The following is a 15,147-nucleotide window of genomic DNA, read 5'->3' as shown; positions in this document are numbered from 1 at the left end:
TTTTGAGAGGGTATAAAATACAGATGCTGATGTGCCGGCATTTATGCTGCTGACACCTATGTTCTGAGCGAGTTGACGTAAGCGGTGCTGACACAAACCTTCTCCTTGAGAACAGCTGCTGGAGGTGCTTTTCCGCTTGCTTTCAGTGGATTAACTTTAAGCATTGTGTGTGCTGAGACTCGGGGCACCTTTGCTGAAATTTAATCCCCTTCCATGAAGACTTCACCTTTTGATTTCTTGGTTACTTGCTTATTTTGTGTTAAAAGCTACTTAACTTAGAGTGTGACTTCTTTAAAGTTCGGTGCTGAATGAAGAAAGTAGCACTGATTGTCTTTCTATGTGAGGCTTAGCCTGCAGAGCCCCGAAGATGACTCGAGTTCGTGTAGTTTGGGGTGGAAAGTAGAGGCATGATTACTGCTGCGTAAAGTAACTTTGCATAACACAGATTTCATGCTAATGTGGCTCCTGAACTACTGAGATAGCTGACAATGAGCTGCCACTGTTGAGTATTTTCTGGATGAATGTGGTGAAAGCCATGGCTCTTCAAGGACACACTCTCAACCTGATATACACATATGTAAGGGATTGAGGAGTCTATAGTCCCCTATGAACCACATCAAGAAACTCCTTCAGTGATTCCATTACATCATCAGAGATAGGGCTTGCCACCTAGATTTGGGAGTGCATTCTTCCCAGTAAGGCTTTTGGAAGGTGACATCTTCACTCACCCTACTTTCATACTGATAATCAAGGATTTTTGTTAGTTAGGATTACTGGCTGGTGGGTGTATCCATTCAAGTCCTCCAAGAAACTAATGCCAAGATAAGACTGACTATGGGGGAGGAACCTCCAATGACAGATAAAGGAGGAAAAGGGATGCGCCTTCATCTGGAAGCATTAGGACTCCCACGTTTGGCAGGACACTCCACTTGCTCCACATTCGCCTGGGAGAAGGTCGCAGGAAGCATGATCTAAGGGGCAGCAGCTGGAACCTATCACTCAGCTGTGCTGCCCACTCAGGGTCTCTGGAAAGAGGAAAGAAGCACAGGTTTGTGCAGCTACCCAAGGCGGGTAAGAGAGCATTTGCAGGTTGCAAAAGTGCAAGCTGCTCTCTGCTTTCCCACCCTGTTTACGTTTTGATAGCTGCTACTCTTTGGTTGTTACAAATCTACCAGACAAAATGCACACAGGGACAGGTAATACGGTGTCTTAAATTTATGATTTGTTGTCTTGTCTCTTTTAATTGTAGCCATTGTAATGACTTGATAAATGTTGAGGTGGAGTGAATATGCTCCACAGAGGTTGAATAAATCAGCTTTCTACCACAACCCTTGTCTTTGTCCTGGGGCAATCGGTAACTCTATTCAAACAACTTTTTGCTTAAGTATAGAGCCCACAATAGTCATAAAATCCTACAGAAGTCATGCTAATACCAAGAGTCTCTCCCAGCTTGTGGTTTCAGTGAGATTAAGACTTAACATTGCTGTTCATTTTTTATCTTCTTTCTCCTTCCATTCAAGACTATGTGAGCTATAAACTCACTCCTTGTGGAGAGAATGACCCAAAGACACACAGAGGATTCTTTTCACTAAGGAGCAGAGCAGAAGGTGGCCCACTATCCCCCAGGGCTGTGTCCTCAGGGGAGGGAAATGCATTAGAAGTACACTGAATGGGCCAAGAGAAAAGTGTTCTGAGAAGGAAAAGCAGTAGGGACAGGATGGGTACCTCAAGTGAGCTGTTCTGGGTAGGAAGGAAAAATGCTTCCAAGATTTGAGAGGTTTAGGCGTTTCATTCACTCATGCAACAAATAGTTACAGGGCAGTTAGGATGCACCAGATACTATTCTCTGTGCTTGGGACGTATCAATGAACAAAGCAGGGATGCCTGCTCTCCTATAGCTTACATTCTAGAGGAAGACACGATCATGGACATATTTAAGAAATACATCAGTAAATTACATCTAAATAAGTAGGTTACATAAAGATTACATATGAAATATGGCTTTTCTTAAAACTGTTTGTCACAGACTGTGACTAGAAGTAGAGGTTTCTTCCCTCCATTCTGTTAGTTCCTGTAAGGTATTTTCACTTTTTCTTCCCGTGGGATGGAAATAGTTACTTTACATAAATTCATCAAGTATAACTTCTAGGAAATCACTGAGTGAGATGATTATGAATGTATTATTTAAAATATTTGATCTCTGAAAAGTCTGTTTTTAACTGCATTTTAATAAACTTCCCAAACCTGATTCAGAAAAGATATTTAGAACAAAATTGATTAAACCCAAATTAAGAACGCATAGGACTTCAGTTCTGAATCTAACAGAGTAGACCTACCAAGCTGGAAATGGCACTGATTATAATCTAAACCCACAGATTTCCTCAGTAATAAATTAGGATGGGTCAATAAAAAGTACTTAGCTACAAAGAAGGCAGATATTTCAATTCTCCCTTTGCTACATTAAACTACATGGCCTGTAATCTAGAGTGACACGAGGGAAAAACCAAGTAAGAAACAATGACTTCAAGTATGTAGGGCCCACGATTAAACCCTGACCCCAGCCCAGCAGCAGTAAGCCTATGCAGATTCAACTGGAGAGAATGGTAGTCTCAGTGTCTGTCTGTCTGTCTGTCTGTATCTCTCCCTCTCTCTCTCTTTCCACCACCCCAACCCCCTTAATGTGTGAAAAGGATTCTTTAAGGTCTTCTGGGTTCATCTTTTTAGGAAAAGTAAAAAGTTCAAATAACTTAATTCATATAGAGAATTAAAAGAGAGTATAAATGAGCCATGAAGCTACTCCTCCACTCCCACCGCAGGCCGATTCACAGATACTATTTTTAACTTCTGAAATTACAAAAACAAAAATCATCTAAGCAGCTTTGGGCAGTTGCAGCTTTAATGACACTTGACTAAGCCAACATTCAATTAGAAGACAATGTAGGTCACAGCTAGAAATAATGTACAGCATGTACAGCAACACCCCTCATCCCGGTTATGACTAATCTTGTCCAAGAGTGTGCCACACTCACTGTCCCAACCGCTCGCTCTCCCTGCTGGCTCTCTCTACATTCTGTTCCACTGCATTAGTGGAGCTATTCTCCATGAAGTTGCAGTGAAAATTCTTCTCTGGCTCATACATGCCACAGCTTTGGTCTCCTTTCTTTACCCTGTGATGGATACATTTTCTTGGAACATTTCATCTGGTTTCTCTGATTCCTTCTATTTGTTTCTCTTTTTTCTTAATAGAGACAGAACCCCAAATCCATGAAATGGTTCCCTTCTCTTCCATATCATCTATTCCATTGTTTTCATTCTCATGTTTTAGGCCCTGAATTTTTCTTAAAGCCTCAGTTCTGAATATATAGCTGTCTGCTAAAATCTACCAATGGGTGTCCTCCTGTATGTCAACTTCAAAAACTGAAAACAGAAATTAGTATCTTTGTTTCACTTTATCCCTCTTATATGTATAATATCCTCTATGTTCTCTCAGTCTTTTGGGCCGTAAAACTTAAGAATTGTCATCAAGTCCTTCTTATACCTGACATTTCACCACCCAGCTAGACTAATCTATTTTTTGGAGATCTATTTATTTATTTATTTATTTGAAAGGCAGAGTTACAGAGAGGCAGAGGCACAGAGGGAGAGAGAGGTCTTCCATCCATTGTTTCACTCGCCAGATGGCTGCAACCTCTGGAGCTGTGCTGATTCGAAGCCAGGAGCCAGGAGATTCTTCCAGGTCTCACTTGCAGGTAGAGTGTTGCAGGAACCAATGATGTGGGCCATCTTCTACTGCTTTTCCTAGAGAGCTGGGTTGTAAGTGGAGCAGCCAGGACTTGAACCGGCTCCCAAATGTTATGCCAGCACTGCAGGTGCTTTACCTGCTGTGCCACAGTGCTGGCCCCAAGTCTAATCTATTTTAATAATTTTAAATTTCCATTCCCAGTCCCACCTTCCATATTTAGGCTCATATGAGATTTTCTGTCTGGATTATTAGACTAGCATTTGACTGGACTTCCTTTTTCTTAAAGAAATATTGCTCTTTTTCCTAATATGTGCCAGTGTTGTGTTTAAAGCTTGTAGAACAGAAGAAATTAGACCATCAAGGAGTTCACAGTGCAGTGGGATAGAAGGATCTGAATGGTACTTACTTCTGTATGCTGTGATGAGCATTGTACAAATGAACACAATCCTATGTGGCCTGGAGGAAGCAGTGGTTAAATTTGCTTGCAGAAGGTAGACAGAGGGAGTTGTCAAGGGCTTAAACAAGAGGTGGCTTTTGCACTGAGATTTGGAGGTGGATAAGATTTCTCCAGATAAAGAGCCTCGGGAAGGGCATTCTGGTTCAAGAGGCCATTATGTCATAGAGACCTTAAGGTGTGTGGTGTGTTTAGTAGCCTGGTGTCTATTGAACACAGGACTGTGAGGCAGGCAGCAGGTGCACAGCAAGTGCTGAAAGGTGGATTGGGTCAGGTTGTGAAATGCCTCCAATGAGCATGGGGGTTTATTCTGCAGATCATTTGGCACTGTTGTTTTCACTTCCCACATACACCTTTTTTTTTTTTTTTTTTTTCAAGGAGCTTTTTTTTTTTTTTAATTTTTTGATAGGCAGGGTGGACAGTGAGAGAGAGAGACAGGTCTTCCCTTGCCGTTGGTTCACCCTCCAATGGCCGCCGCTGCAGCCGGCGCAGCGCGCTGATCCGATGGCAGGAGCCAGGAGCCAGGTGCTTTTTCCTGGTCTCCCATGGGGTGCAGGGCCCAAGCACCTGGGCCATCCTCCACTGCACTCCCTGGCCATAGCAGAGAGCTGGCCTGGAAGAGGGGCAACCGGGACAGAATCCGGCGCCCCGACCGGGACTAGAACCCGGTGTGCCGGCGCCGCAAGGTGGAGGATTAGCCTATTGAGCCACGGCGCCGGCTCTCCCACATACACCTTAATAAAAACTTCTTTGTATAGTTATTTTTTTAACTTTTATTTAATGAATATAAATTTCCAAAGTACAGCTTAGGGATTACAATGGCTTTCCCCCCATAGCTTCCCTCCCACCCCCAACCCTCCCCTTTCCCGCTCCCTCTCCCCTTCCATTCACATCAAGATTCATTTTCAATTCTCTTTATATACAGAAGATCAGTTTAGCATATATTAATTAAAGATTTCAACAGTTTGCACCCACATAGAAACACAAAGTGAAAAATACGGTTTGAGTACTAGTTATAGCATTAAATCACAATGTACAGCACATTAAGGACAGAGATCCTACATGGGGAGTAAGTGCATAGTGACTCCTGTTGTTGACTTAACAAATTGACACTCTTGTTTATGGCATCAGTAATCACCCTAGGCTCTTGTCATGAGTTGCCAAGGCTATGGAAGCCTTTTGAGTTCACCGACTCTGATCATATTTAGGCAAGGTCGTAGTCAGAGTGGAAGTTCTCTCCTCCCTTCAGAGAAAGGTACCTCCTTCTCTGTTGACCTGTTCTTTCCACTGGGATCTCACTCCTGGAGATCTTTCATTTAGGTCATTTTTTTTTTTTTTTTTTTTTTTTTTTTTTTTTTTGCCAGAGTGTCTTGGCTTTCCATGCCTGAAATACTCTCATGGGTTTTTCAGCTGGATCCGCATGCCCTAAGGGCTGATTCTGAGGCCAGAGTGCTGTTTAGGACATCTGCCATTCTATGAGTCTGCTGTGTATCTCGCTTCTCATGTTGGATCCTTCTCTCCCTTTTTTATTCTATCAGTTAGTATTTGCAGACACTAGTCTTGTTTATGTGATCCCTTTGGTTCTTAGTCCTATCATTATGATCAATTGTGAGCAGAAATTGATCACTTGGACTAGTGAGATGGCATTGGTACATGCCACCTTGATGGGATTGAATTGGAATCCCCTGGTATGTTTCTAACTCTACTGTTTGGGGTAAGTCAGCTTGAGCATGTGCCAAATTGCACATCTTTTCCCTCTCTTATTCCCACTCTTTATATTTAACAAAATAAAATTTGAATTTTTTTCTTCAATCCCCTGACCTTGCCTTATTTCTGACCCTGTTCTTGGAGGCCTTGAGTCAAATTCCTCTTTATAAGAATGAAAACAGGACCAGTGCTGTGGCATAGAAGGTTAAGCCTCTGTCTTAAGTGTCATCATCCTTTATGGGTGCCAGTTCGAGTCCAGGATGCTCCACTTCTGATCCAGCTCCTTGCTAATGGCCTGGGAAAGCAGCTGAAAATGGCCCAAGTGCTTGGGCCACTTCAACCACATGGGAGATCCAGAAGCTACTCTCGACTCCAGGCTTTAGCCTGGCCCAGCCCAGGTCGTTGCAGCCATTTGGGGAGTGAATCAGTGGATGGAAGATATCTCCCTCCTTCTCCCTCTGTATCCTTGCCTTTCAAATAAATAAAATAAATATTTAAAAAAAATGGTGACAACATCTCCATATCCTATCCTCACCACTTAATGAGTGATCTTTTGGCTGTCTCAAAAAAAAATCAAGATAGGATTGGCAGTATATGGCAATATCAGGTTCAGTGTGCACATTTCCTAGAAGATAATCTATACATACAAACGCTATATGTATTTTTAAATTCAATTTTCACTAAGCTTCTGTGTTAAACGTCCCTAACCAGAAGTTTTGCTTGCTTGCTGTTCCAACTTGGCTACTGGAGGATGGAGAGGCACTTCACAGTGGTACAGCTTCAAATAATGCCATGAGTGGTCCACCATTTCTGCCCCCAGGATGAAGTGAAAGCAGCCAGAGCACCTGTCACTGAACTCAGATGTGTATGGTGAGCACAGCTCTCTACATTGCCTGTTTAAGAGGAGTTGCTGCACCTCTTTAGTGGGTCCTAGGCTGCTTAAGCATTTGAAGTGCCCAACGCAGATAAAAGGCGATTTTCTAACAAAAAGCAAAGTTGCTAATATCTATCTGTTGCTTGAATAGAACATAAATGGAATTGAAGAACATTCTTGGTTAGCTTTCAAAACGTCCCTTGGCGTTTGAAAACTCTCAGTATTTATTACACAGGATCAAAGTAGGCTTATCTTGGAAAAGGGAACATCTCTAATTTTGGAAGGCTTTTAAAACAAGCTCTCACTATGCCTCACCTGGATTACTGTGCTGACAGACTAGCTGATAATTTCCCTGCTTTCTGTCTTCCTTCTCCAGTTTATTTTACATTTTACTCTTTGATTTTGCTGTCTACAATGCATATCTGTCATTTCCATGTTTAAACACCTCAGCATACTTCCTGTCACTTTTAGGGTAAAGTTCAAAGTTGTTTGACATAGCAAACCAACTTTTTAAGCTTCATTGCCCATCTTGACCAAACAACAATACATAAAATTTCTATTAATTAAATCCCCACAAGTATGTTAAGAGCTCTATAATTTGTGCCTCTTTTGGAGATTGTTTGTGTAATGCCTGTGGAGCCTGTGGATAATTTCTGAATTGAATGCTCATTTTGAGTAAGGGATACACTATAGCATACTTAGGGAGATAAGCTCTGTATCTTTTATAAGGTTTTAAAGTGGGTCTTTAGACTCTACAAGGCCAAGAATGGCCATAAATCTTTTGAGAGCTAGGATATAGCTAACCAAATTTGATGGAATAATATGCAAAATAAGAGTGAATGATAGTGTTGTAGAGTCTGATCATTAAATATAAAAACTCATGCATAAAATGCAAAAACTGAGGCTAAAGGGGTCATTTACATACTGGGTGACACAATTTTATTTGTTTTACTTATTTATTTGAAAGACAGAGAAATGAGGAGGGAGAATAGGTGGGAGAGAGAGAGCGAGCTTCCATCTGCTGGTTCACTCCTCAAATGTCCAACACAGCTAGGGCTGGGCAAAGTCAAAACCAGGAAGCAAGAATTCCACATGGGTGGCAAAGATCCAAGTACTGGAGCCATCACCTGCTTCCTGCTAGAGTGCACATTAGCAGGGAGCTGGATCAGAAGTGGAGCTGGGACTAGAACTATAATACTCTGATATCGGAAGCTGGCATCTCAAGCAGGTCTTAACTTCTGTGCAAATGACCTCTCCTAAATGATGCAATTTAGATTTAATTATGTGTTGTCTTCTTTATTATTTTATGTTTCTGGTATTCATGTAATTGTTTTTCTAATTAGAATTGAGTGGTGGATGCTTGAAAGCAATTGTGTCTTGCAATGATGATTATCACAATGACAAAACTAGTGTTAAAGATGATTTTGGTGGAATCTATGAATAAGTAAATGTCTAAGGTCAAAGGCTAATTGGTAGTGAATCTCAAACCAAGAAACATCATGTATACACTGCTACACAGTGCTACTTCTCACATATTTGGAGCAATCTGTCTCTTGAAAATCCTAGATAATGACAGTCTATGGATTTAATTAAAGTATATTCAATAGATCTGGAACATCTCAAATAAATGTGAGATTTAAATAAATGGAATACTCTTGAAATGATGGATCCACTAAATTGCAGATCTAAGAACACTTTTATTTTTCAGATGGTACCCAGTTGATTTATGGATTGATTAAAGAAAGAAGCTGCAGTTTGCCTGAAATATATTTTCTTAGCCTATGGGAAGCAGAGAAACTTGCTTTACATTTTGTATAACCTTTACTAGGTCGTTCAAATCTCATTGTTTATTTTATTGATTTAGAAAAGGTTTGAAGAATGGTTGTACTTTGTTAGAGAACGCAAGTGCCCTCTTCTGGTACTTTTCTGTCATTACAGTCAAATAGCTAGGGATATTTAGAGATATGGTTTAATAGAAAAAATGCCTTTTAAAAAATAAAAGCAGTAAGCTGATTTCTGATAAGCCATGACTTATACTTACAGAAATAAGTTGTTTTTGGCTAAAAATTTTACAGCATTATATGTTTATAGTTTGATCAGTAAATAAAGTCCCAAATATTTGCCTTAGTCATATTTATGTCACTTATATTTTATCTTAAAATACATATACTCCTGTATAAAAATCACTTTCTGAAGTTGATTTCAAATCATTTTATGCTGTTTTGATACTTTGTTGCATGATGTCTTTTTGAAAATGAATAAAACAAATATATTTCTAATTTGAGTACTTAGAAGCATAAGGGTTAATTATGAATGTTTAATTAAATTTACTGAGAAACTCTTATTAAGATGTCACATGATTAAAATTTTGAATAAATTAAAGATAGAAAACTTTATGTACCTCTGTTGTAAACTTCAATTCTGACTAATAATTATACATATTACTTCTCTTCACTAAAAGACTCCAAGTCCTCTTAAATTCATTTCAACCACAGTTACTAAGAACATCATCTAAGAAATTAGTAAATATCTTCTCCTAGTCTTCAAATTTCAGTTACCTACATGCTTGCAGGCCTGGGGTCTTAAAGGACATTTTTTTACAAGTTCATAATTCTAATAGTTTCAGAAACATTTCTCTCTCTCTCACCCTCTGTGTCATAGGACTTTTCCATCATTGCTAAGGCTTTCAGCATTTTCTAGTTGTTGGTAGCTATTCATTTCTTTACAAAGACACAGATCTTGGCTGTCGGCCTTTTGGCATCTGCTAATACTTTCACAGACCTCGACTGAACTTTCCGTCTGTTCACAGGACTTCAGGGGCTGTGTGGTCGAAGCAGCTTGCATTCGTCCTTTCCATCGTTCACTTTGCACCCTTTCCATAAACCCCTTGGAAGTGCAATGCTGGGCAGCGCCGCGATAGGGAGGGAGAACCTCCATGTCCCCTCCATAACGCTTGGAGTCTCAATTTGCTTCTCAGCCAGAGAAAAACAAACTGAGCAAACACACATTAAAACTGATCATAATATAGTGCTAAAATCAATGACAGGGGAGCCTTGATTTTTTTTTTTAAAGACTTCTTTATTTATTTGAAAGGAAGAGTTAGTGTGAGAAAGAAGGAGACAGATCTTCCAACACCTGGCTCACACCCCAAATCGCTGCAAAGGCCAGGGCTGGGCTGATCTGAAGCCAGGAGCTTCTTCTGGTTCTTCCACATGGTGCAGGGCTATTTCCCTACATTCAGCTCCTCTGGATCAGTGCTCAGGGCCTGACTCAAGGTGGGTGTAGCTGCCTGGCAATTCTGGTGGGTGGGTGAACCTCCCACAGGTGTGTGCCTGCAGAGACTACAACATTCTCTATGGCTGCTCTTCTCCATGACAGTCTTCACTCAAACCCTGTGCGTAGTAAAAACGTTAAGTGGGTGTATCTGGGAGATACTAGAGAACCAATTTACTCTAAGCCCTCCATGGGGGTTCTGTCATTTTCCATATCCATCCTCAGCAACGTATGGCGTGACCTGTTTCTCTACTGCCTCAGCAACAGAACGTGCTGTCAAGCTTTTAAGTTTTTTGCCCATTTGATGGGTGAAAAGTGGAACATGATTGTAGTTTTAACTTGTCTTTTTTTGGTATGAATGAAGTTGCATGCACTTGCATATGATTGAGGACCATTTTTATATCTTTTTTAAGTGGATTGTTCACATCACTGCCCATTTTCCAAAAGAATTTCAGTAGGTCTTTTTTTCTTAATTTTACAAAGTTTTCAGTACATCAAGGGTTTAACCCATTGGCTGTGATATACACTGTGTCTATTTCCTCCCCGTTTGCTGCCTTTACTTAATTATGCTTTTTAGCCCTGTAAGTTCCTTTTTAATTATGTAGTCAAACTTAACAACCTTTTCTTTTACCTTGCCTGAGATTTCAGTCATGGTTAGAAAGCCTTTCCTTACACATAAATTTTAGGGGAACTTATTCATGTTTTCTTTTTTTAATTAAAAATTACTTACTTGAAAGGGAGAGCATAGAGACAGGCAGGCAGGCATCAGAGAGCTCTCACCTGTTGGTTTCCTCCCAAATACCCACTTTTTGCTGGGACTGAGCCAGGCTGAAGTCAGGAGCTAGGAAGTCAATTTGGGGCCCACCATGGGGGCCAGGCACCCAAGTGTTTTGAGCTATGCCCTGATGCCTTCCAGAGTATGCATTTGCAAAAAGCTATAATCAATATACAGTCAAAAGAGCCAAAACTACTTTATTTTTTAAAGATTTATTTAATTGAGAGGAAGAGACAGAGAGGGAGGGAGGGAGGGAGAGAGAGAGAGAGAGAGAGAGAGAGAGGCAAGTCTTCCATCTGCTGGTTCACTCTCCAATTGGCCAGAACAGCCAGAGCTGTGCCAATCCAAGCCAGGAGCCAGGAGCTTCTTCTGGGTCTCCCACGTGGGTGCAAGTGCCCAGGAGCTTTTTCTGGGCTTCCCACGTGGGTGCAGGTGCCCAAGGACTTGGGCCATCTTCTACTGCTTTCCCAGGCCATTGCTGGATTGGCAATGGAGCAGCTGAGACGTGAACCAGTGCCCATATGGGATGCTGGCATTGCAAGTGATGTTTTTACCCACTACGCCACAGTGCCAGCCCCTGTAAAACTACTTTTTAATCAATGCAAAGATGGATTTCTCAGCATCATCACTATTAAATATGAAACCTGGATTATGGGAGCTGCTTTTATAAACATGGGGGGTTGGTAACCATTTTATTCCTGACTGTGAAAAATGATTTGTTTAATCTCTATCCAAGTTGAGTATAGCAACAAATTTTTTCAGTTTAGTAATCTTGAAAAACATTAACTTATTTTGTGTTATCCCTAATATCTTCCTGCTCTTATTCTTCATCTCTCATATCAGTATCCTCAACCCCCTCACTGCTACCCACCAAAGAAGGACAACTTTGCCACTATCATGTTTTGATAGCATCTGCCTATAGACATGGAAGTCACAGCTGAAAATGACCTTTTACCTCATCACTCTTTTGATTAAATGAACTGTAAATTGTATCTATTTATGGCCCTAAAACTGCAGCTCACTAGGCTAATCCTCCGCCTTGCAGCGCCGCACACCAGGTTCTAGTCCCGGTCGGGGCACCGGATTCTGTCCCGGTTGCCCCTCTTCCAGGCCAGCTCTCTGCTGTGGCCAGGGAGTGCAGTGGAGGATGGCCCAAGTGCTTGGGCCCTGCACCCCATGGGAGACCAGGATAAGTACCTGGCTCCTGCCATGGGATCAGCGCCGGCCGCGGCGGCCATTGGAGGGTGAACCAACGGCAAAGGAAGACCTTTCTCTCTGTCTCTCTCTCTCACTGTCCACTCTGCCTGTCAAAAAACAAACAAACAAACAAACAAAAAAAAACCCTAACTCAAGAAGACTGTAATCTATTATTTCTGCCTTGGGATTGTGTCTATACTACAGTACCCCTACAGAAGGCTAATTGACACGACCCACCAGGATTCTATCATGGCGATTCTCACCTGGTTAAATCACGGAAAGCGAAGCTAAGGCCAGTTTCGCCTACTTCAAATCTGATTCAAAAAATCCTACCTGGCAGCTGGCAGTGGGTGCCACGGGGTCAGCCGTGCCACTTGCAATGCGAGCATCCCATTTGAAGTGCCAGGTGCATTCTCAGCTGCTCTGCTTTCAACACAGCTCCTTGCTAATGTATCTACGAAAGCAGTGGAAGATGGTCTAAGTACTTGAGCCCCTATCACCTATGTCAGAGACCTGGAAGGACTTCTCGTTCCTGACTTTGACCAGGCCCAGCCCCAGCCATTGGGCCAACTGGGTAGTGAAGTAGCGGACGAAAGATCTGTCTTTCACCCTGTCTCTACCACTCTGCCTTTCAAGTGAATAAATAAATACACAGATCTTAAAATAAATTGTATCTGATGACACCAGTGACCCAAGAAGGTCCACAATGTCTCATAGAATGTATGATTATCATGGTACATTATACATTTTTTCTGGAATAAATTAGCATATTAAATGTATCTCCAATAAAGTTTCATCAAAACCAGTGCCATTTTCTCATTAATCTTGGACATTTTATAATCTCAAGTGTAACTACACAGAATAATTGATCAATAGAATTTTATACTCCATTTACACAGTTCAAAGCTTTAAAAAATGCAGCTCAAAAGATATACCACAGCAACTTAGATTCTCAATTTTATGTGGTATGACAAGCCAACAGACCATTTCATGAGGGCTTAACTTTTCAAACAGAAAGTAATTGGTTTCAGTGCTCAAAACTTTCATTTTAGAAGCTTTTATGATTATTCTTGGTGTTAAAACTTCTAAGTATTGTACTAGATATTCAAAGCCTTCTTTTGTGAATTTTATGTATTTACTCATTTTTCTATTAAACTCTTGTTTTAATGATGTAAGAATACATGCCACAATTTTTTATCCTGTGTCATAAATTTGCAGATATTTACCCAAATTATTTGTTTTCATACTCCGTTTGGCATATTTTGCTTTGTAAGGTCTTTTTCAAAAGCGACTCTTTTCAAAAAAGTTTTATTTACCTTTTTGAAAGGCAGAATGGCAGAGAGAGAGAGAGAGAGAGAGAGATCTTCCATCTATTGGTTCACTCTCCAAATGTCTACAACAGCCAGAGAAGGGTTAGGCTGAAGCCAAGAGCCAGGAGCTCCATCTGGATCTCTTACATCAGTGGCAGGGACCCAAATTCTTGACCCAGCACCTTCTTCCTCCCAAGTGTATTAGCAGGAAGCAATATCAGAGGTGGAGATGGGACTTGATCCCAGGACTCTGACAGGAATGCTAGTGTTCCATGTGGCTGCCTAACCCACTGCCCCCTTAATGTTATCTTTTGATGAACAAAATTTCTTTATATTATTGTAACACAACTTATTATTTGCTTTTCTGGTTGGTGTTGTTTTAACCACTGCACCAAATGCCTAGCCAAAAGTTACTGTCTTAGGAGACTTTAAGCAAATCTTGTTAACTCAAAGTCATAACAATGTTCTGTATTTTCATTTCATGTTTCTAACATGAGTTCATAGTTTCAGAAGAATTGGTAGTTTTCTTCATATTGATCCTCATATGAAACTTGTATGATTCTGAGATTGGATTCATAATCAGATGGCAGGCTTTCTGCTCTGATTTCACAAGGGTACAGCTCAGGTGGGTTAAGTACTGCATTCCTTTTTGGAGGCTCTGTGGATGAATCAACTTCTATCATCTTAGCGACTGCTGGTAGAATTCAGGTGCATGTGTTGTGGGACTGAGAGCCTCATTTCCTTGCTGACCATAAGCTGAGGTTGTTCCCAGCTTCTAGAATCTGCTGTCACTGCTTGACTAGTGACCCCCTCTCTCTGTCTTCAAAAACAGCCCTGGCAGTTCAAGCCATCTGCATGCTTTGAATCTGATTTCCACCTCCACCTCATCCCTCCTCTGCCCCCCAGTGCCTTTGACTCTAGAGTATGTTCAATTTGCATATGAAATTTAGAATCACTTATCTAGCTCAATAAAAAAAATCCCATTGGAATTTGTTTTGGGTTCAGATTATATGTGTAAATTAACTTAGGGAGAACTGACATCTTGATATTGAAAGGTACTATAAAGAATAAAAGATGATTCTCCAAGTTTTCATGTCCACTTTTATCTTATAGAAGCATTTTATAGTTTTCTCCATTTAGGTTCTGAGCATTTCTTGTGAAGTGTGTTCTTAAATATTTTATCTTTTTTTATAAAAAGATTTGTTTATATATTTGAAAGGCAGTGTTCAGAGACAGAGAGGGAGAGACAGTGAGAAAGGGAAAGACGAGAGACAGAGATATAGGGAGGGAGAGAGGGGTGGAGGGAGAGAGAGAAAGAGAGAAAATCTTCCATCACTGGTTCACTCCCCAAATGGTTGCTGCAGCTGGGGCTCTGGCCAGCAGCCAGAAACTCCATCCAGGTCACACACATGGGTGGCAGGTGCCCACTCATTCCAGCCATCTTCTGATCCCTTCTCAAGGGGCATTAGCATGGAGTCAGATGTGAAGTGGAGCAGCCAGGCCTTGAAATGGTGCTCATTTGGGAGCGTGGTGTCACAGGCCATGACTCAGCTCACTGTGCCACAATGCTAGCCCCTAGTGCTATTGATTTTTACATATTAATTTTATATTTTGCTACCTTACTGGGTTTTTGTCTGTTTGACTATATTGTATCATTGATTCTCTAGGGTTTTCCATGTATACTATCATGCCATCTGCAAATAATAGACATATTTCTTATTCTACTACTGTACCTTTGGTTTTCTCTAGTCTAATTACACTGTTACCTTCAGACAATGCCAGAAACAGTGATCATTCTAAACATACTTACTGACC

The sequence above is a fragment of the Oryctolagus cuniculus genome, chromosome 5 (assembly GCF_051225735.1).
Source record: "Oryctolagus cuniculus isolate XC-2025 breed Fujian yellow rabbit chromosome 5, ASM5122573v1, whole genome shotgun sequence".
NCBI classification, from domain to species: Eukaryota; Metazoa; Chordata; class Mammalia; order Lagomorpha; family Leporidae; genus Oryctolagus; species Oryctolagus cuniculus.
Note: the sequence above shows the minus strand (reverse complement) of the source record.